Source organism: Chiloscyllium punctatum, chromosome 34 (assembly GCF_047496795.1).
Source record: "Chiloscyllium punctatum isolate Juve2018m chromosome 34, sChiPun1.3, whole genome shotgun sequence".
NCBI classification, from domain to species: Eukaryota; Metazoa; Chordata; class Chondrichthyes; order Orectolobiformes; family Hemiscylliidae; genus Chiloscyllium; species Chiloscyllium punctatum.
This window is the reverse complement of record NC_092772.1, coordinates 42,326,011-42,347,854: the sequence shown is the minus strand read 5'-3', so window position 1 is coordinate 42,347,854 and position 21,844 is coordinate 42,326,011.

The window sequence follows — 21,844 nt, the reverse complement described above, 5'->3', positions numbered from 1 at the left end:
GCTGCTCCCCGTATAAGGCCCCTTTCTTCCCCAGTAAATAATATATTCAAAATAGACATTAACTCAGCCCAGGTATACAGACTGGGCCCCAAAAATTGATCAATTTGTTCAGACAGCCCCACCGGATCCTCAACCAGGACCTTCATTTCTTTTTTAAATGTTCTGACCTCCCCACTGCTGAGGGGGGCACTTACAAACCCAATCTCTTTATCCCCTATTGGTACCTCCCGAAGGGGATAAGTCGTTACGTTCTTCCCTTTTTTTTTTGTTTTCCCCCCCTTTGGCTTTGATTTAGATCCTCCGGAGCCCTCCTCTACATCTACTGCAGCTGTGCTTTCTTTTACTGAGGATTGAGGGTCAGGAACAACAACATCCACGTCCACTGCCCCTTCATCCTCCTCTCGTGAATCATCTGTTTCCTGTCCCTGTCTGTCTGTCTCTCCTCCTCCCCCATTTTCACCTAACCTGATTTTATGGTATGGGGGAGGCAAACAGCCAAGAGGATCCCAGGGACTAGGTGGGGCAGAGGGGGAATCCTTTGTCTTTACTACCATCATTCCCAAACTGCCCTTCCAACAGGTTGCATAGTGCGCCTCCTCTTGACTAAAAGGTTGTTTCTTATTCACATACAAACCTAAATACTGACAGACCCAATCCTCGTCCGAACCATACTTTGGCCAGAAGACAGCCGGACGAAGGATTGGTTCTTTCGTCCATACTAAACAACAATATTTAATCATTTTCTTTTTATCCTTTTCCCTTGTACAAGTATTGCTTGTCCATTCCCGCAACATCCTCCCCAACGGACTTTCAGGAGGAATGTTACCAGGGACTTTTTCTTCTTCCTGTACTTCGTGACAGCTACTCTGCCTACCCCCCATTTCCCGGGGCCTTCGCTAGTCCCTCAGCGAATAAATACCCCTTGTCCCGGCCACCAAGGCAATACTTAAAAGTCAGGTTTCTTACCTTGGTCTGTGCACAGAGTTGCCTGGCCCCTTATCGCCGTAGTTTCTATCGACCTCCTATCCCTGTCTGATTCAGATGTCTCTCTTGTGGGATTCGTACCAGTCACCCAAGGGAGCAGACCAAACCAGGACACGAGACCGCTCCTCAATGGGGAACGGGACGCGTCTTCCCAGTGTCCAAGGCCAGCCACTCCCCCCGGTGATGGAAGAAAATCCCGGACGAGCCCCCAATTGTGAGAAACAAAGCCCACTCACTTCAATAATTTCAGTCCGAGACAAGATCTGAATCAATAGTGTCATTTATTTTACACTTGCAAGTTGGTGTGTTGTCCCGTGTCTAAGAGGCAAAAGACATACACACACTAGGTTCAATTCATACATAATAGTTATATGATTTAATGTCCATTGTTTTACATTGCTCCCTCCCCTACTTACATCATCCACTTCCCTAAGACCGGCCTCCACTACCCCTGTTTGCCTCTTGCCTTATCCGGCCTTGTCTGTGATAAAATGCTTATTTCTGGTCTCACAAGGCTGTTTGACCTTACCCTGTTATAGGTCATTGTTAGGCATATCCCTTCTTCATCATTATCTACCCCCTTCATCTGTGCCTTTCCCGAGGCCGTTCTGATCCCTATGACCCTTTTAATTGGGGTTTGTTCCTGTGTTTTCATAAAAGTGGGAAGCAGATGTTTATACCTACTGTTTGTACAGGCGTATCTAGCTTAACTTCATCCTCTCACAACATCTTATCTATTTGCCCACCGTACCTACTATTGTTCATTGGCACATTTCATTCTGACATACAATTTTAGCTAATACAAAAACAATTCTACATTTCCTCTACATCGTTTCCATTCTTGTTGACTCAGCTCTTGACTAAAACAATTACCCACTGGTGTGAGTTCACCTCCTTTGTAAAATGGAATTGCAGAAGTAACACTAATCCTACTGATATCCCACAACCCGGAGGAAAACCACACAAACACGGGGAAGATGTGCAAACTCCACACAGACTATCGCCCGAGGCTGGAATTGAACCCAGGTCATGACACTATGAGACAGCACTGAGCCACCGTGCAGCCTATGGAAGAGAGCTGGTCCCCGAATGTAAATAAAGAAAAATATTTTATTTCCCCTTTTATCTAAAATCCTACAGAAAGATTTCATGACATAAAGGATGGAAAAGCATTTAGAAACAGCCTATACATTTGGTGATGGAGTATGGGCTTCTCACTCAATGGGGACAGGCCAGTTTCTCAAAGTTTAGTGAATAATTCAATGTCGAATTAGCATCAGATATTTTTACTGGCTACTGAAAGAAAAAATCTGCCGACAATGTTGTGTTCTACGAAGGATTGAATTACAGCTTTAATGTAGGGTGGCTCCCCCCTGAGGTTGGGGATTGAATTACAGCTTTAATGTAGCGTAGATTCCCCCCGATGTTGGGGATTGAATTTCAGCTTTAATGTAGTCATGACTTGGAGATGCCAGTGTTTGACTGGAGTGTACAAACCCCCACCCCAGACAGACACACAGACAGATAAAGACCCACATGCACAAAGATATATTTTGTGTGGTGAATTTGTACTTGCAGAGTTACATTGCACTTTGCTCAAAAACCACATACATTCATGTAGAACTCTGAGCTCAAAAACTTCATGAATTTATGTAAAACTCTGTTATCTCACTTTTTAGATTAGAATCAATCTAAACATCAGGTCATAGTCAGAGAACACAGGGGGCTAACACCTTCAACATATTTTCTAGCTATCACCATTGTTAACAGCTAACCCGAGAATGCATCTTTAAAAAAAAAGGGTTTTGTGATTTACACATGAAAGAAGTGAAACTATCACTGTATTCGAACAGATGAAACCCTTAACAGACAATCAATTCTTCAATGTATAATTTCAGTTACATCACACTGTAAATTTTTGCTATAAATTCTGTGTTACGATCAAGCCCTCCACTGTCACCTGATGAAGAAGCGTCACTCCGAAAACTAGTGTGATTCCAATAAAATTTGTTGGACTTTCACCTGGTGTTGTGTGATTTTTAACTTTAATGTAGGGTGGCTCCCCTCTGAGGTTGGGGATTGAATTACAGCTTTAATGTAGGGTGGCTCTCCCCTGAGGTTGGGGATTGAATTACAGCTTTAATGTAGGGTGGATTCCCCTCATGTTGGGGATTAGATTAGATTACTTACAGTGTGGAAACAGGCCCTTCGGCCCAACAAGTCCACACCACCGAAGCGCAACCCATCCATACGCCTACATCTACCCCTACGGGTAATTTAGCATGGCCAATTCACCTGACCTGCACATCTTTGGACTGTGGGAGGAAACCGGAGCACCCGGAGGAAACCCACACAGACACGGGGAGAACGTGCAAACTCCACACAGTCAGTCGCCTGAGGCGGGAATTGAACCCGGGTCTCTGGCGCTGTGAGGCAGCAGTGCTAACCACTGTGCCACCGTGTCGCCCAGTGGCTTTAATGTAGGGTGACTCCCCGCTGAGGTTGGGGATTGAATTACACCTTTAATGTAGGGTGACTCCCCCCTGAGGTTGGGGATTGAATTACAGCTTTAATGTAGGGTGGCTCCCCCCTGAGTTTGGGGATTGAATTATGGCTTTAATGTAGGGTGACTCCCCCCTGAGGTTGGGGATTGAATTACAGTTTTAATGTAGGGTGACTCCCCCCTGAGGTTGGGGATTGAATTACAGCTTTAATGTCGGGTGTCTCCCCCCTGAGGTTGGGGATTGAATTACAGCTTTAATGTAGGGTGGCTCCCCCCTGAGGTTGGGGATTGAATTACAGCTTTAATGTAAGGTGGATTCCCCCCGATGTTGGGGATTGAATTACAGCTTTAATGTAGGGTGTCTTCCCCCCAGAGGTTAGGGATTGAATTACAGCTTTAATGTCAGGTGTCTCCCCCCTGAGGTTGGGGATTGAATTACAGCTTTAATGTAGGGTGGCTCCCCCCTGAGGTTGGGGATTGAATTACAGCTTTAATGTAGGGTGGCTCCCCCCCTGAGGTTGGGGATTGAATTACAGCTTTAATGTAGGGTGGCTCCCCCTGAGGTTGGGGATTGAATTACAGCTTTAATGTAGGGTGGCTCCCCCCTGAGATTGGGGATTGAATTACAGCTTTAATGTAGGGTGGCTCCCCCCCCTGAGGTTGGGGATTGCTTAACTGAAGAATGAAGAGACAAACAAAACCTGTTGATGCTGGAATCCACAATAGACAGGCAGGAGGCTGCAAGAACACAGCAAGACAGGCAGCATCAGGAGGTGGAGAAGGTAAATTTTCTGGTGGAACCCTTCTCCAGGAGTGAAGAATGAAGACATCCAGTTCCAACCTTCCAGCTCAGCACTGCCCTCATGGCCTGTCCTACCTGTCTATCTTCCTTTCCACCTATCCACTTCACCCTCCTCTCTGACCTATCCCCTCCATCCCCACCCCCATTCACCTATCGTACTCTCTTCTACCTTCCTCCACCCCCCTCTCATTTATCTCTCCACTCTGCAGGGACCCCACCTCTATTCCTGATGAAGGGCTTTTGCCCAAAACATTGATTTTCCTTCTCTTCGGATGCTGCCTGACTTGCTGTGCTTTTCCAGCACCACTCTCATCTAGACTCTGGTTTCCAGCATCTGCAGTCCTTTTTTTTTAACCAGAGAATGTACTCAGCTGAGCAAAGAGAGCGAGAGAAGAGAGAGAGAATTTGAACTTCAGAAGTTTCAAATTAGTGAGTAAGGTCAAGTTGACAGGATGGAAATGAAGAGAGAAAGTTGTGATGTATGCAAATATTTTTAAAATTGCCATATTTTGACAAGAAAGATGATGAAGCCTTGTTTATTTCATTTGAAAAATTGTCTGGGAAGATGGAGTGGCCAGAGAGCTTGTGGGTAATGGTAGTTCAGACTGAGCTGGGGGGCAGAGCTAGTGAAGTGTGTGCAGCGCTGTGAGATGAGGGATCAAGAGATGATGCAGATGTCACACAGACTATTCTGAGAGCATCTGAATTGGTACCAAAAGCATTTCGACAGCGGTTCAGAAACATAAAGAAGGAATCAGGGCTGATTTACACTGAGTTCAAAAGAATTAAACACAGTAATTCTAATGGATGGGTGTGTGCCCTAAAAGCAGATAAGATATATCAGGCTCTGAGAGATTATTCTGCTGGAGGAGTTTGTAAACTCACTTGGAGAGATGATCAGAATTCATGTGGATGGGCAGAAAGTTCACGAAATGTGAAGAGCAGCAGAGATGGCAGATGAATATACATTGGTGCATTTGGCAGATTTTGGCTTCCAAAAATATGATGGATAAAAATTGAAAGAATGGGAGATCTTTCACTGAAAAAAGTCGAGTAAATCACACTGGGAATAGTTTCCCTCAGGAGAAAAAAAGAAGCCAAAGGGGGTGGAAAGGAGTTGAAAGGATTCAGGTGTTTGACTCTAATAGAGTGGGACACGTGCAGTTACAGTGTTGATAGTTTAAGAAGGGCCCTGGGAAAAGGTGTTTTCACTGTCAGAAGGTGGGACATATAAGCTCACAAGTGCTGATGGTTGTGGGAAAAGATGTGGTAAAAGAGGCTCAACCAGTGGGATTAATAAAGTAATAAAGGAAACCTCAGGAAAGGCCGAGGAGCTGCAGGTGAGGGCACAGCCCAGGCAGGGGCTGGGTATTGAGTTAGTGCCCGATCTCTATAAAGACTTCACCTCTGTGGGTCAAGGTTACTCAGGAAGAACAGGGGGAGAAGGAAACGACGTTACAACTTTGAGCGATGCGGGAGGTAATCAGTCTCTAATAGTAAGAGATGACAGTATTTGTACTCTTTTGGACAGGTTACCTGAGAATGACAATTTGTGGAATAGATGGACAGAAATGTAGAGTTCCTCTGTCTAAGATCAGGTTGGAGAGCCAAATCAGCACTGGGGAAATAATGCCCCTTGTGGTAGAGAAGCCAAAGGAAAATCCAGGGAACTGAGGAGTTAAAGGAAAATGACCTGGAGATTTTCCAGACTGTGTAAGTAACAGATGTAAGTGTCATAAGTTACAGCCAGAAGGAAGAAACTAAAGAGAAAGACAAAGGAGTTGAGGTTTAGTTCGCTGACACTCTGTTTGATGTAATGGTACAGGAACAACCTGAACAGGTGGAGGGTCAGGCAGAGGTGTTTAGGCCTGAAAGGCGAACAGAAAGATGAGACAATGAAAGATATAAACGTAGAAGCATACTCAGAAAAGGAATCAGTCTGTATTCCCAGCAGTTATTATCAAAAGGGCAGAACCCTGAGACCAAAATGGAGTCGACAGCATGTGAGTGCAGAGGAGAAATGGGCGGAAGTGCAACCGGATTGTGTTGCTGGGAGCATCCAGACGGGAAGTATTATGGGGAGCTCATTAGTTACAAGTAGGAAGTCACTGAGGGGTGAGGAGGACTCAGGCTCAGACACAAAAGCACTTCTTTCGGCCTGGTCTGTATAAGTATGTGTTTATATTTTGTCGTACATGTCACACATGGGAGGGAAGGGACAGACAGTAATAAAACCAGCACCTTTGTTGGGAATTCCTGCATTCGAAGAGCTTTCACACAGGTTATGATTGATTGTGCAGGTCCCCTCCCTAAAACCAAAACTAAAAGTGTGAAGCAGTACTTTCTAACCATAACGGAGGTGTCTACTAGAGTTCCAGAGACAACTCCATTCCAGAGTGTTAGGGCAAAAACGGTGGTGGAGGGGTTGGTAGCTTTCTTGAGCCAGTATGGGGTCCCCAGAGAGATAAAAATCTGACCCAGGGTTGAATTTTACTGCTTGGCTATTTCAGGAAGTCATGGATAGGTTAAGTATGCTACACTTAAAATCAAATGTGTACCACCTTGAATCCCAGGGAGCCTTGGAAAGGTGGGATCAGACTCTAAAGACCATGCTAACAGCATGCTGTCAGGATTATCCGAATAATTGGGATAAAGGCATCCCATTCATATTGTTTACCATTAGAGGTGCATTAAACAAACTGACTCCGTTTACTCCCTTTGAATGAATATTCGGACATGAAGTGATGGGGCCTTTGAAATGAGGAGGGTTTTTGAGTTACACACATGGGGGTATTCCAGCCAAGATCTGGCAGTGATTGTCCCTTTCACCCTGTGGACCGAGCAGGAGGCTGGTGTCGGGGCGTGGGCGCAGGATCAGAGGGGGGAACTATCTGTGTGCTTCTGTCTGTCTCTGTATGAGAATTTGAATCTCAATCCTGGCTTTGATCCTTTAACCTCACTCCATCCCTGAACAGCTCTCCTAAAACAAGGCCCTGGAGAAGGGTCTGTCCCTAATTGGAGAGAGTGGGTGTGAGAGAACATCGAGAGACCTGGGGCCACCTGGACAGATGAATCTCACCTCCTTAATCTCTCCATGTCATCCTTTGACTTGTCCTTGTACCTGTCGGATATTTCCTCTTCCCTCTCTTACTCTGTCACACTCACTTTGTACCTGTCTCGCTCTCTCTCTCTCTCTCTCAAACTTTCTCTCTCTTCCTGGCAACATCTCCTTTTGTCTTTTTTCTCTTTGATCTCTTCTTTCTACTTTTGCACATGTTCCTTCCATCCATCCTCCCTCCCTCCCTCCCTAAGTCTACAACCTCAGCCATCTCCAGAATATGTGTTGGACGTCTTTCCATGAGGAATAACGGTGGGTTACACAGAGACTGTGGACACAGAGAGACTCTGTCCTAGCAAGACTAAAACAGCTGGTGGGAATGGGGAAAATGGAAGGTCCAACAACCCGGGTTGAAACCTTTGTGCTCCCACCAGGCCAGATCACTGCAGAGGGTGACATACTGGGGAACAAGACTGATTGTCCCAGGCAAAGGTCACCACCAGATACAGGCTGAAATCAACCAGGGTCATCCACTGGTTTCCAAGATATCCTGGGAAGAAGCTATCTCTTGTGTCCCGGGCTGGATACCGACATAGCTGCATTGGTGGGCAGTGCCCAGAGTGCCAACAAAGAGAAAAATCGCCACCAGTGGATCCCACCCCACATTCACGGGAACGACCTTGTTAATCCTGAATTCGGTGACATGTTGTCTATGCCTGTCCTTTATGGGCACAATGTCCCTGGTCAGTGTGGATGTCCATTCAATGTTATTGGATCTACACGATTGAGAAGCAAAATAATCTATTTCTGTTCAAAAAACCTCATGTTCACATTGAAACCATTAGGAGCCTCTCGGACATAATACAAAAAGGCATCATTGAAAAATTAGGGCCAGACAGTTCAGGTGCAATGTTTGGACACATTTCAACATCCACAGTGTGGTAGGTGTTCACTTCCACATATGGTAAATCAGTTATTAGTTTTAAATCTGACATTGATTATTGCTGATCAAAAACATAAAGGGACATTGCCAAAGGCAGATAGATGGATTGAGGCCACAGATCAGTCATGATCTCATCGAATGACAGAACAGGTTCCAGGGACGGAATGTCATACTCCTCTTCCCAAGAAACAGCTTGTTCATTGTAAAGTATAGGGTTAAAATTGTGCAGAATTAGGAAACAAGTGTTGCTTCTGCTAAAGCTTACATTATAAAATTAGGCTGCTCATGCCAAGACTAAACAGTGAGAAGCAAAACCAGGTCGAATTAACTCTGACTAATAGGGCAGAGTGACCGTGTGGCAGGATGTACCAGTAACAGGAGAATAGTGTGCCAGTCGCAGGAGGGATGTGGCCAACAGATGGAATTTAGCTTGGCAGGATGATCGCACGAAGACATCAAACTATACCAGGATAGTCACATACAAGGAATGAGATAAATAAGAGTAAGGGGAGACAGGCTTAGAGTAATAGGAGAAGTAAACAGAGGCAGAGAGAAGCTGGCCAAAGGTGGAGTGAAGCTAGAGCTTGTGATAGGCTACGTGCTACAGCAAAAGTAACCAATGGGGTAAAAGGGGAGGACCGAGAGATGCAGCTGAACTGCACAAATCAGAATATAACCCTCAGATCGGGGTGCTTACTCGTGAGGCACCTGTTCTTCCAAGTACGTATCAATAAAATTCGTTGCTTCATAATTTGACTCGGACTGGAATTTATTAAAATGTGACTTTTGTTTCTCACATTCATGTTGTTTAAATATCTAGCTGTTCAACGAGAATAAAAGGTTTGAGAATGAGTTCCTGTATTAACTTGACAAGCAATGATGGCAATTTCTTCTGTGAGCACAAGGGGAGAGCCTGAGTACATATGGATCACCCAACAAGTCTTCCAACTGACATCTGTGTGTATACTGTACCCTCCTTTTTTGGAATGGAAGGAACCATTTTCCATCTCTCTGCATTGAATGTTATTGACCGTACTCACAAGGTCACCTGTGCTGGTTCCACTCCTTTCCCACAGTGAATTATAATGAGGGCAGCAGAACACACGACATGGTTAAGGACAGAGCTACAGGACCATTGACGTGCTGGAGATGTGAAATTAAATACAATGTTGCCAGATTCCCTTACGGCTGAAGTTATTATTATTTACTGATTTGAAAAACTAAAGTAAATGAACAAATAAACATTTGTTTCAACTGCTGTCTGAACTTGGTCTGGGTCACAGCATAAATAAAAGTGTTTGTGCAGCAGCTCAGGAGCTGCAACATTGAACCCAATATGTCAACAAAACTGTCCAGATAAATCATCACATTTCCAAAATACAGCATTCTGTCCCATATGGAATACACCATAAATATTGACCATAAAAGGATGAAATTTGCAGAGAGTGCAAACATTAAAATAATAGATTTCCTTCGACTGGCCAACTCTGGATCTTTGGGATATTCCCCACTGCCCTGAACCCGGAGTCGTCTCCGTGCTCTGCTGCTCCTGAGAATGTGTCTGACAGTGAAAATATTTAGCAGCAGGATCAGAATGAATGGGACCCCAGGGGTCACAAGATGGTGAAGGAACTGAATTATTATCCAGAAATGTGATCTCTCATTGGTGTCCGATATAAGGCAAAATGAAGTAACACTCAAGAAAGTATATCGATCTGTTAACATAAAATACCAGTGAATGTTCTTTATACAACTGAGGGCAGTCACTGTTCCCAGCACCACAGCTGCAGTTCTCTCAGTGCAATATCGACTTTTCAACTTCTGACAGCAAATTGCCACAAATCGATCAAAAGTAAAAGTCACAGTGAACCAGACAGAACAATCAGTGGCTGCATAACTCAGGACGGCATGAATATTACACACACGAATGGAGTACCGCAGCTGATAAAATTCTTCATGAAAGGTCCGTGGAATATGCTGCAGTATCACGTCCAGGATAATCACCAGAAGGTCTGCCACTGCCATGGCCACCAAGTATCGAGAAACACATTTGGAGAGGCCACATCTTCCCCGGGTTAGGATCCCAACAGCTATCATGTTAACTGTGCAAGGGAAATAAACAGAGACATTAGAATGTGAGAAAAGCAACCGTGTTATTGGGACCTGGACAGAGATTTGCAAATGTGCTATTGTATAAAACTGATCGTATCAGTTACAGTGTATCACATTGTTAATATAGGGACAAGGCTTGCCATTCTTTAGACACTGGACTTCAATAAAATAAAGAAGAATTATGAATTGCAAATGGGATCGACAGTGAAATGGGGGCTTCACAGGAACATCAGCAGAGACGGAGAGACAGAAAGGGAAGGAAACAGAAACAGTGGGAGGAGTCAGTGGGAGATTTGGAGGATCATCATTGAGATCAGAAGTGCAAAATGAGAATCAGGAGATAAATCAGGAGAACAAGTTCGCAGAGTGAAAGATTAACGGAAACATCAGCAGGAAGAGTGAGTGCAAAATGGGAGACTTGATAAATCAGTAATGAGAATGGGCGGGCGATGAGAGATAAAAAACACTTCCACATAGAAAATGGGGTCAGATTGAGAACAAGCAGAAAATCAGCAATGTTAGTGTAGAGTGAGAAACCAAGAGGAATATCAACAGAGGGTTTGAGTGTTGAAGAAGAAATAATAGCGACCATACGTGTAAAGGGAGAGACCAAGAAGAAACATGAGCAGAGTCAGTCAGTGTTGACTCAGAGACAGAGAAGAACATCAGCAGAGAGAGTAAAGAAAAGTTAGTGCCCAAAGATTACATTCACCGAGAGTGGGAGTCAGTAGTGAGAGAGAAATGGGAAAATGATCACAGTGTGAATGATGGCTGAGTGATCGAGAGGAATGTATAGTGAGAGAAACGGAAGAATCACGGGGAGAGTGGCTGGAGATGATAGGTCAAAGGGCATCATGAGCCAAGACAGTGACTACAAAGGACCAGATGAAGAGGAACATTAGCAGAGAGAGTGAGTGACTAGTGAATGACATTCAGTAACATTATCATCCAGAATATGAGCAGTGGGAAAGCAAGAGGGACAAGAGCAGCAAGACAGATAGGGGAGTGAAAGAACAGGAGGAACCTCAGTGGGAAGAGTGAGTGTGGAGTGAGACACCAAGAGGAAAAGGAGCAGAGAAATTGAACTTAGTTTGTGAGGCAGAGTGGAATTTCAGCAGAGAGATTGAGGGTAGACTGGAAGACAAGGATGAAACATCAGCCGAGTGACTGAGTGCAATTTGTAGGGAGAAAGAGTTCACTTGCACAGTAAGTGTACAGTCTTACCAAGAGGAACATCAGCACAGAGACTGAAGTGTTGAATGAGGCCATTGACCCTGAGAAAGGGCAGTACCAGTGGAGAGGGTGAGTCACTGGGATAGGGAGAACTCAGCAGGAAAGATGATGTAACAAAGAGATTCTGCTGAGCAGAGCCATGGAATCCCAATGACCGATTGAAAACCAATAAAAGGCAAGTTGTGTATGAAGAATGATGCTAAATGTGACAGACTTTGAAAAGACCAGCAACTCAAGGCTAGACATCCATGAGGTACCGAAGCAGTGCAATCTACATGGCTGTTGGAGGTTCCTGGTTACAGATGTTTCAGTAAGATTAGGGAGGGTGGTAAAAAAGGAGGGGGGTGGCATTGCTAATTAGAAATGGTATAACGGCTGCAGAAAGGAAGTTTGAGGGGGATCTGCCTCTGGAGGTAGTATGGGCTGAAGTCAGAAATAGGAAAGGTGCAGTCACCTTGTTGGGTGTTTATTATAGGCCCCCCAATAGCAGCAGAGATGTGGAGAAACAGATTGGGAAACAGATTTTGGAAAGGTGCAGAAGCCACAGGGTCGTAGTCATGGGCGACTTCAACTTCCCAAATATTGATTGGAAGCTCTTTAGATCAAGTAGATTGGATGGGGCGGTGTTTGTGCAGTGTGTCCAGGAAGCTTTTCTAACGCAGTATGTAGATTGTCCAACCAGAGGGGAGGCCATATTGGATTTGGTACTCGGTAACGAACCGGGACAAGTGGTGGGCTTGTTAGTGGGTGAACATTTTGGTGATGGCGACCACAATTCTGTGACTTTCACCTTGGTTATGGAGAGAGATAGGTGCGCACAACAAGGAAGTTTTTACAATTGGGGGAAGGGAAATTACGATGCTGTAAGACAGGATTTGAGGAGCATACGTTGGGAGCATAGGCTGTCAGGGAAGGATGTGGTGGAAATGTGGGACTTTTTCAAGGAGCAGATACGACGTGTCCTTGATATGTATGTACCGATCAGGCAGGAAAGAAATGGTCGTGTGAGGGAGCCTTGGTTGACGAGGGAGGTTGAATGTCTAGTAAAGAGGAAGAAGGAGGCTTACATAAGGTTGAGGAAACAAGGTTCAGACAGAGCAGTGGAGGGATACAGGATAGCCAGAAGGGACCTGAAGAAAGGGATTAGGAGAGCTAAGAGAGGGCATGAAAAATCCCTGGCGGATAGGATCAAGGATAACCCCAAGGCATTCTATGCGTGTGTGAGAAACCTGAGAATGACGAGAACGAGGGTAGGTCCGATCAAGGACAGTAGAGGGAGACTGTGTATTGAGTCGGAAGAGATAGGAGAGGTATTGAATGGTACTTTTCTTCAGTATTTACAAATGAGAGGGACCGTATTGTTGAAGAGGAGAGTGTGAAACGGACTGATAAGCTAGAAGAGATACCTGTTAGGAAGGAAGATGTGTTGGACATTTTGAACAACTTGAGGATAGACAAGTCCCCCGGGCCTGACGGGATATATCCTAGGATTATGTGGGAAGCAAGAGAGGAAATTGCAGTACCGTTGGCAATGATCTTCTCGTCTTCACTGGCAACTGGGGTGGTACCAGGGGACTGGAGAGTAGCGAATGTTGTGCCCCTGTTCAAAAAAGGGAATAGGGATAACCCCGGGAATTACAGGCCAGTTAGTCTTACTTCTGTGGTAGGCAAAGTAATGGAAAGGGTACTGAGGGATAGGATTTACGAGTATCTGGAAAGACACTGCTTGATTAGGGACAGCCAGCACGGATTTGTGAAGGGTAGGTCTTGCCTTACAAGTCTTATTGAATTCTTCGAGGAGGTGACCAAGCATGTGGATGAGGGTAGAGTAGTGGATGTAGTGTACATGGATTTTAGTAAGGCATTTGATAAGGTTCCCCATGGTAGGCTTATGCGGAAAGTCAGGAGGCACGGGATAGAGGGAAATTTGGCCAATTGGATAGAAAACTGGCTAACCGGTCGAAGGCAGAGAGTGGTGGTAGATGGTAAATATTCAGCATGGAGTCCAGTTACAAGTGGAGTTCCGCAGGGATCAGTTCTGGGTCCTCTGCTGTTTGTAATTTTTATTAATGACTTAGATGAGGGAGTCGAAGGGTGGGTCAGTAAATTTGCAGATGATACAAAGATAGGTGGAGTTGTGGACAGTGAGGAGGGCTGTTGTTGGCTGCAGAGGGACTTAGATATGATGCAGAGCTGGGCTGAGGAGTGGCAGATGGAGTTCAACCCTGCCAAGTGTGAGGTTGTCCATTTTGGAAGGACAAATAAGAATGCGGAATACAGGGTTAATGGTAGGGTTCTTGGTCAGGTGGAGGAACAGAGGGATCTTGGGGTCTATGTACATAGATCTTTGAAGGTTGCCACTCAGGTGGATAGAGTTTGTAAGAAGGCCTATGGAGTATTATCGTTCATTAGCAGAGGGATTGAATTCAAGAGTTCTGAGGTGATGTTGCAGCTGTACAGGACTTTGGTTAGGCCACATTTGGAGTACTGTGTGCAGTTCTGGTCGCCTCACTTTAGGAAAGATGTGGAAGCTTTGGAGAGGGTGCAGAGAAGATTTACCAGGATGTTGCCTGGAATGGAGAGTAGGTCGTACGAGGATAGGTTGAGAGTTCTCGGCCTTTTCTCGTTGGAACGGCGAAGGATGAGGGGTGACTTGATAGAGGTATATAAGATGATCAGAGGAATAGATAGAGTAGACAGTCAGAAACTTTTTCCCCGGGTACAACAGAGTGTTACAAGGGGACATAAATTTAAGGTGAAGGGTGGAAGGTATAGGGGAGATGTCAGGGGTGGGTTCTTTACCCAGAGAGTGGTGGGGGCATGGAATGCGCTGCCCGAGGGAGTGGTAGAGTCAGATTCATTGGCGACCTTTAAGCGGCATTTGGATAGGTACATGGATGGGTGCTTAATCTAGGATAGAAGTTCGGCACAACATCGTGGGCCGAAGGGCCTGTTCTGTGCTGTATTGTTCTATGTTCTATGTTCTATGTTCTATACAACCTCAGGATCCAGCAGATTCCCAGTTAACCATTCCCATTAACCCAGGAGATTTCCCTGGTTCAATGAAGAGTGCAGGAGAGTATGCCAGGAACAGCACCAGGCTTGAGGTGTCTCCCTGTCAAGCTACCAAATAGGACTACTTGCTTCACAAACAGCACAAGCAGAAAGTGATGGACAGAGGTAAGTGATGCAACTGACAGGGTTCCCTTCGTTGTTCAATACTTCCCAGGAGCTGAAAAATTATGCCATGTCCTTCGTGACCTGCAACACATTATAAATGAGGATGAGCACCTCACCAAGTCCTTCCCCACACCTCTACTACTTGCCTTTAAACAACCACCAAACCTCAAACAGATCATTGTTCGTAGCAAACTGCCCGGCTCTCAGGACAACTCCATACAACCCTGTCACAGTCGGCGCTGCAAGACGTGTCAGAGTGTGGACTTAGATACCACCATTACGCATGGGGAGACCTCCCACCTTGTACATGGCAGGTACTCATGTGACTCAGCCAACGTTGTCTGTCTATCTTACACGTTGCAGGCAAAGATGCCTGGAGGCATGGTACATTGTGGAAACCGAGCAAAGGCTACGACAATGGATGAATGGTCACCGCACAACAATCAACAGACAGGAGGGTTCCCTCCCAGTTGGGGAACACTTCAGTGGTCCAGGACATTCAGCCTTGGACCTTTGGGTGACCATCCTCCAAGGTGGACTTCGGGACAGACAGCAGAGAAAAGTGGCTGAGCAGAGGCTGATACCTAAGTTCGGTCCCCATAGGGAGGGCCTCAACCGGGACCTTGGGTTCATGTCACATTACAGGTGACACAAATCCGCCACAAATTCACCTGCACTTCCACACACATCATTTATTGCATCCGCTGCACCCGATGTAGCCTCCTCTATATTGGGGAGACAGGCCGCCTACTTGTGGAACGTTTCAGAGAACACCTCTGGGACACCCGGACCAACCAACCCAACCACCCCGTAGCCCAACACTTCAACTCCCCCTCCCACTCCACCATGGACATGCAGGTCCTTGGACTCCTCCATCGCCAGACCATAGCAACATGACGGCTGGAGGAACCACAAGGGATGAACTCAGGTTTCTCCAGTTTCCTCATTTCCCCTCCCCCCACCCTGTCTCAGTCAAATCCCTCGAACTCAGCACCGCCTTCCTAACCTGTAATCTTCTTCCTGACCTCTCTGCCCCCACCCCCACTCCGGCCTACCACCCTCACCTTAACCTCCCTCCACCTAAAGCATTTCCAACGCCCCTCCCCCAAGTCCCTCCTCCCTACCTTTTATCTTAGCCTGCTGGACACACTTTCCTCATTCCTGAAGAAGGGCTCATGCCCAAAACATCAATTCTCCTGTTCCTTGGATGCTGCCTGACCTGCTGTGTTTTTCCAGCAACACATTTTCAGCACATTACAGGTGACCACCATTGCACTACACACACACACAGATACACCTACACACACACACTCTCACATACACACGGACACAGGTACACACAGACACGCACACAGACACCCGCACACACCCTTACAGACATACACACTCCCACACTCGCATATGCACCCCCTTCACAGACTTAAGACACTCTGCACTCACTACACACACACATACACTTTCTCACACTCACAACCCCCACCCCAGACAGACACACACACAGACAGATAAAGACCCACATGCACACATATATTTTGTGGGGTGAATTTGGACTTGCAGAGTTACATTGCACTTTGCTCAAAAACCACATTCATTCATGTAGAACTCTGAGCTCAAAAACTGCATGAATTTATGTAAAACTCTGTTATCTCACTTTTTAGATTAGAATCAATCTAAACATCAGGTCATAGACAGAGAACACAGGGGGCTAACACCTTCAACATATTGTCTAGCTATCACCATTGTTAACAGCTAACCCGAGAATGCAACTTTTAAAAAAAGGGTTTTGTGATTTACACATGAAAGAAGTGAAACTATCACTGTATTCGAACAGATGAAAGCCTTAACAGACAATCAATTTTTCAATGTATAATTTCAGTTACATCACACTGTAAATTTTGGCTCTAAATTCTGTGTTACGACCGAGCTCTCCACTGTCACCTGATGAAGGAGCGTCACTCCAAAAGCTAGTGTGCTTCCAATCAAACCTGTTTGACTATAACCTGGTGTTGTGTGATTTTTAACTTTGTGCACCCCAGTCCAACACCAGCATCTCCAACTCATGAGCCAGGAAAAGGTAGAGATGAGTTTGTGTTTTGGGAGCCAACCTCCCTAAAGTAACGGAAACAGAGATGTTGAGGAAAGTGGGGAAAAGTCTGAGTTGGACCAGATTAAATTAGATTAGACAAGATGCCCTACAGTATGTAAACAAGCCCTTCAGCCCAACAAGTCCTCACTGACCCACCAAAGAGTAACCCACCCCAATTCACTCCCCTACGTTTATCCCTGAATGTTGCACTGAACACCATCGGCAATTTAGCTTAACCAATTCTCCTGACCTGCACATCTTTGGATTTTTGGAGGAATCCAGAGCACCCGGAGGAAACCCACGCAGACACGGGGAAAATGTGCAAACTCCACACAGACAGTCCCCCAAGGCTGGAATCAAACCCAGGTCCCTGGCGCTGTGAGGCAGCAATGCTAACCACTGAGACAACGTGCTGCCCATGAAGGAGAGAGAAGTGGGGTATTGAAATTTTTTCAGTCCCAAAAAAGAGAGGGTAGCAGCATTGATGATGACATCAAGGTCCTGGAGAAAGAGCTGTGGGGAGGGTCTGGAGTAGGACAGAACAAGGAATGTTCCACTTACCCCACAAAGAGACAAGAATAACTCGGGCCCATGCAGGTACTCAGGGTCACAGCCTGGAAATGACTAAAGTGAGAGGAAATAAAGAGGAAGTTGATCAAGGCAGAGGAGGGTGGGGGTGGATGGAAATGGTTCAGGCCTCCTTTATAGGTAAAAGCAGATATCCCTCAGACCACCCTGATACGGGATGGGCATGTTGAGGGATTGCATGGCCATAGTAAAGAGGAGGAGAATGATTCCACAAACTGGGAGTTTTGTAACTGACATAAGGCATCAAGGGAATCAAACATGTGAGTGGGATGTGAATGGGACAAGGAGGGAGAGAAAATGGATTCAAGTTTGAAAAATAGGTTTAATGGGGCAGGAACAGGCCGAACCAATGTTTGTGGATCTGGGAGAAGAAGGTAGAAATAGGTATGATGGGTTTTGGGGGACTGTGAGGTTGGAGGATGTGCAGTGTGTGGGGGAGATCTCCAGATTAGATGAGATTAGTGAGTGTTATGGACACAATAGCCTGATGTTCGATGGTGGGGCCATGTTCTGGGAGAGGTGTAAGAGGTATCGGAGAGCTGACACTCTGTTTCCACAGGGTACAGGAGAGTCTGTCAGACAACAACAGCCCCACCCTTGGAGTAGGCTTGATTACAAAGTCAGGAATGGGCCTGAGAGCACAGAGAGCAGTCAGCTCAGAGAAACCCAGGTCTGAATGGGTCAGGGCAGGGCACACAGAGATTAAGGCTGGCCGCAGAGAGAATACTCAAACAATTCTCATTTGAGTGACGTGTAAAGGCCAGAGGGAGGAGACTAAGTGGAGTGAGAGTATTGGAGGCGAGTGAAGGGTTGGAAGAAGAATCGGATTTAAACATTTGGACACTGAGGCAAAGAATATGAAGGAAGAATAATTTAACATCATGTCATGGTCAAAGGTCACTCCATGGGGAGGGAGAGGGTGAGAGTGGGAGAGAGGAATAAAACTAAGACATTTTCTCAGTACAAAATGTTCTGCATCAGAGAGAGATATTTAACTGTTCAATGATCTGTGTTTACGGGTGTCAGGGGATAGCACTGACAGAAACAGCTCATTCCCACTGTCAGTGGAATAAAGAGTGGTCATACTGCAGTCACAACAGTCTGCCCCAGGGTAAACAAAAGCAAAGAACAGATGAGAAATAGGCAGTGAGTGTGAGGGAAGGTATGAATATAAGAAATTAAAGAGCAGCAATGGAGCAAGGTGGCAGGGTGGACACGGAAATAAAAGTGAGGTGAACCAGGTAAAAGTAGGATAAAGGCAGCAAGCAGACAGTAATGAATCATGTTTAAAATATCTAATCCTTGGATTTCTCTCAAAGCAATGAAGCAATAAAAAGAAAGTGGAGAAATTAACTGCGTTTACACAGTGAACATTCAGGTACAGAGAATTGCAAAGAACAGGCACCTCAACAAGGATGGCACCATAAATGGTAAGATCTGTCAATTTGTTCAACATGGTTTACAGAATTCATCGTGAGGCACAGACTTACCAGGGACACCAACAAGGCCAAGTAAGGGATAGTAAACATAAGCAAAAACCTTAAGTGCGGCCTCGATTCGATAGACTAACTTTATCCAATCATCATCCCCGTAAAGGAGGTAAAGCCAGCCAGAGATACCTCTTCCCATCACTGGATTACTCCAATCCTTTTCCCTCTGATTGTCACTAATTGCAGTGATATTCCACTCTAATGTTCTCTAATACCAATACCATCGCTCCATATCTACAGTTGTGCTGATCTCTGATTGCTGCAGAGTTATTGCTCCTGCTGTCATTCTGTGATAAGCAATTGAAGGGAATCCCTTAATAACCAACTGATGGAGCAGCTCACAGCTCCCCCAGGGACACAGTTAATTTCAGTGAGTCAGACGTGAATTCCAGTCAATGAACAAACAGTTGGAGTTAACCCCTTTGAATCAAATCGGTTTTGTCCAACAATAGATTAGAACATTGATCTGGTCCATGTTGGGTTTTATTGTAAACAACATGGAGGAAATAATTCAAGAAGTCTGCAGGGTATTTTTTTATATAAATGTGTCATTGCATAGGATTAAAGGGTTGCACATTTTAAATAAAAGAAAACAAGATTTAAATTGACAGACGATGCCACTTGACATTAATGATGACAACACTTGAAAGAACATAATTCAGGGCAACAATTCTCACTGTTTGAAACTAAGTAAATAAAGAATGAATAAATAAATGAAAATAAATAAACATGTCACTGAGCCAAACAAGTATCAATCATACAGATAATCAGTGGATAAATAAATATTAAGCATCATGGATAAGTCAGTGGAGAGCCACGTCATATTTGAAAGATCTGATTGTTTTATGACAAATCTGACGAGCTGGGTTTTGGCTAAAACGTGTTGTCATTTACATACACCTCTGAAGAAAGTGAAATCAAATATTTCAAAGGAGTCTAACAGAAAGTAAATTCATGTCTGTATTGTTCGACTCAAAGTACATGACAGAATCTTTTAGGTCTGACCAAAGCAATCTCAAAAAGCCCATGCGCTTGTAATAACACAAACTTATTCGCCTCATCCACTTAATATTAGAGACATATGCAAACGAATGAGTGAATGTGGAGAGTCTTCAATGCAGTTAAGAACAAAGCTGTTAACACATGGAAGTTTCTGAAGGGGACAGAACAATCACCATGGTGACTGGCTCTGATGTCACCCCAAAGTGGTGGACAGTAACCTGGAACACCATTTCCAGCTGAATTCTAACCTCGGTGTGTGACAGTGAATTCTTCACTGGCCAAAAGAAAGCATTTGTGGTAATGGGGCTGATATTAAACCTGATTGGGTAATAATCACTGTTCAGGAATGTGAGGATTGGATCACAGCAAATATATTCGGTCCCCCAGTTCTTACGTTGTTCCAGCTACTGTGAGATGGACTTACAGAAAGCTTTGCACAATCTTCAACACAAAAAGGTGAAGTCATAAGATAATGTTAGAAATGGGGTAAAGTGTTGTTTTTGCAGATATAGAAAAAGCATTCAGAAAAGGGGTACAGCAAGAGAACTGTTAACCATGCAGGTATTTAGGGACTTTTCAGTGTATAATTGTGGTTAATTAAATACTAACTTTGGTGTGTAATTACTATCACAAAAAGTTCTTTTTATAAAATTATGCTTTCAGCAAAAAGCTGAGATAACCTAAGTTCTAATTTGCTCATTTGCTTCTACATTTGATGCCCTTTCTTGCAAGATCGTAGAATAAATTGTCTTGTTTCCAGTTTTGGTGGTCTCGTCTAAATTTTATTAAACTTGTTTCTAACAATAAGAGCCTCACATTGTTGGCAGTAATATATTGGCATTAACAGACAACTTACTGATGATCAGGAAAGAGCAAGGGGGAATGAGGATTTTTTTTTTGTTCATGCCTAGAGCCCATTGTGATTCCACAGGGATTAGTGCGGTGACCACAACTGTTTATCAATGATTGTTTGATGATAAATTTGGAAGATGTTTTTGGAAGAAGGAAGTTAATGTATTATAGTCAAATTTTCAAACAATACACAATAAAGGTCAAAGGGCAGGCTGTGAGAGGCAGAGATAAAATTGATTGGTTAAAGAAGCAAGCAGAAAGTTGGCAATGGCATATAATGTGGGAAAATGAGACATTGTCAATTTCAGTCAGAGGAAAAAAAGTACAGAATAATTATTCAAATTGGGGAAAAAAACTGCAGAAAGCTGTAACCCAACAGGACTTGGTGTGACATGTACATGAAACACAGAAAGCTAACACTCAGGTACAACAGGTAATCAGGAAGCTCATGGAATATTGGTCATTCTTTCAAGTGTGCCGTAAGTACAAGAGTAGAGAGGTCATACTGCAAATGTACAAGGTGCTGTTAAGACCACATATCGAATGCTGTGAACAGTTTTTGTCTCCTTATTTCAATAAAGATCTGATTTTATTGAAGGCAGTTCAGAGGTGGTTGATTAGAATGATCCCTGGCTTGGAGATACTGAGTCATCGAGTCTCACAACATGGAGAGAGACTCTACACTCCAGCTTGTTCATACTGACCAGATACCCTAAACTGATGCAGTCCCATTTGCCAGCATTTGCCTCTTCTCCCTCTTAAACCCTTTCAATACATCTCCCCATCCAGGTCCCTTTTAAATGTGGTGGTTGCACCCGGCTTTACCAGTTTTGGCACACTGTTGGTCAGAGGCCTCCAGTCTGAAAAACAATCCTCAACTCTTTCAGACAGAAGGAGTACACAGAAACAAAACAAAACCACTCCCCGCCCCACCACTCACCCCCATACTGTCCCCAACAGACACTCTTGGGGCAGGGACAGCACTGTGTGAAACACAGATCAAAGCCCACT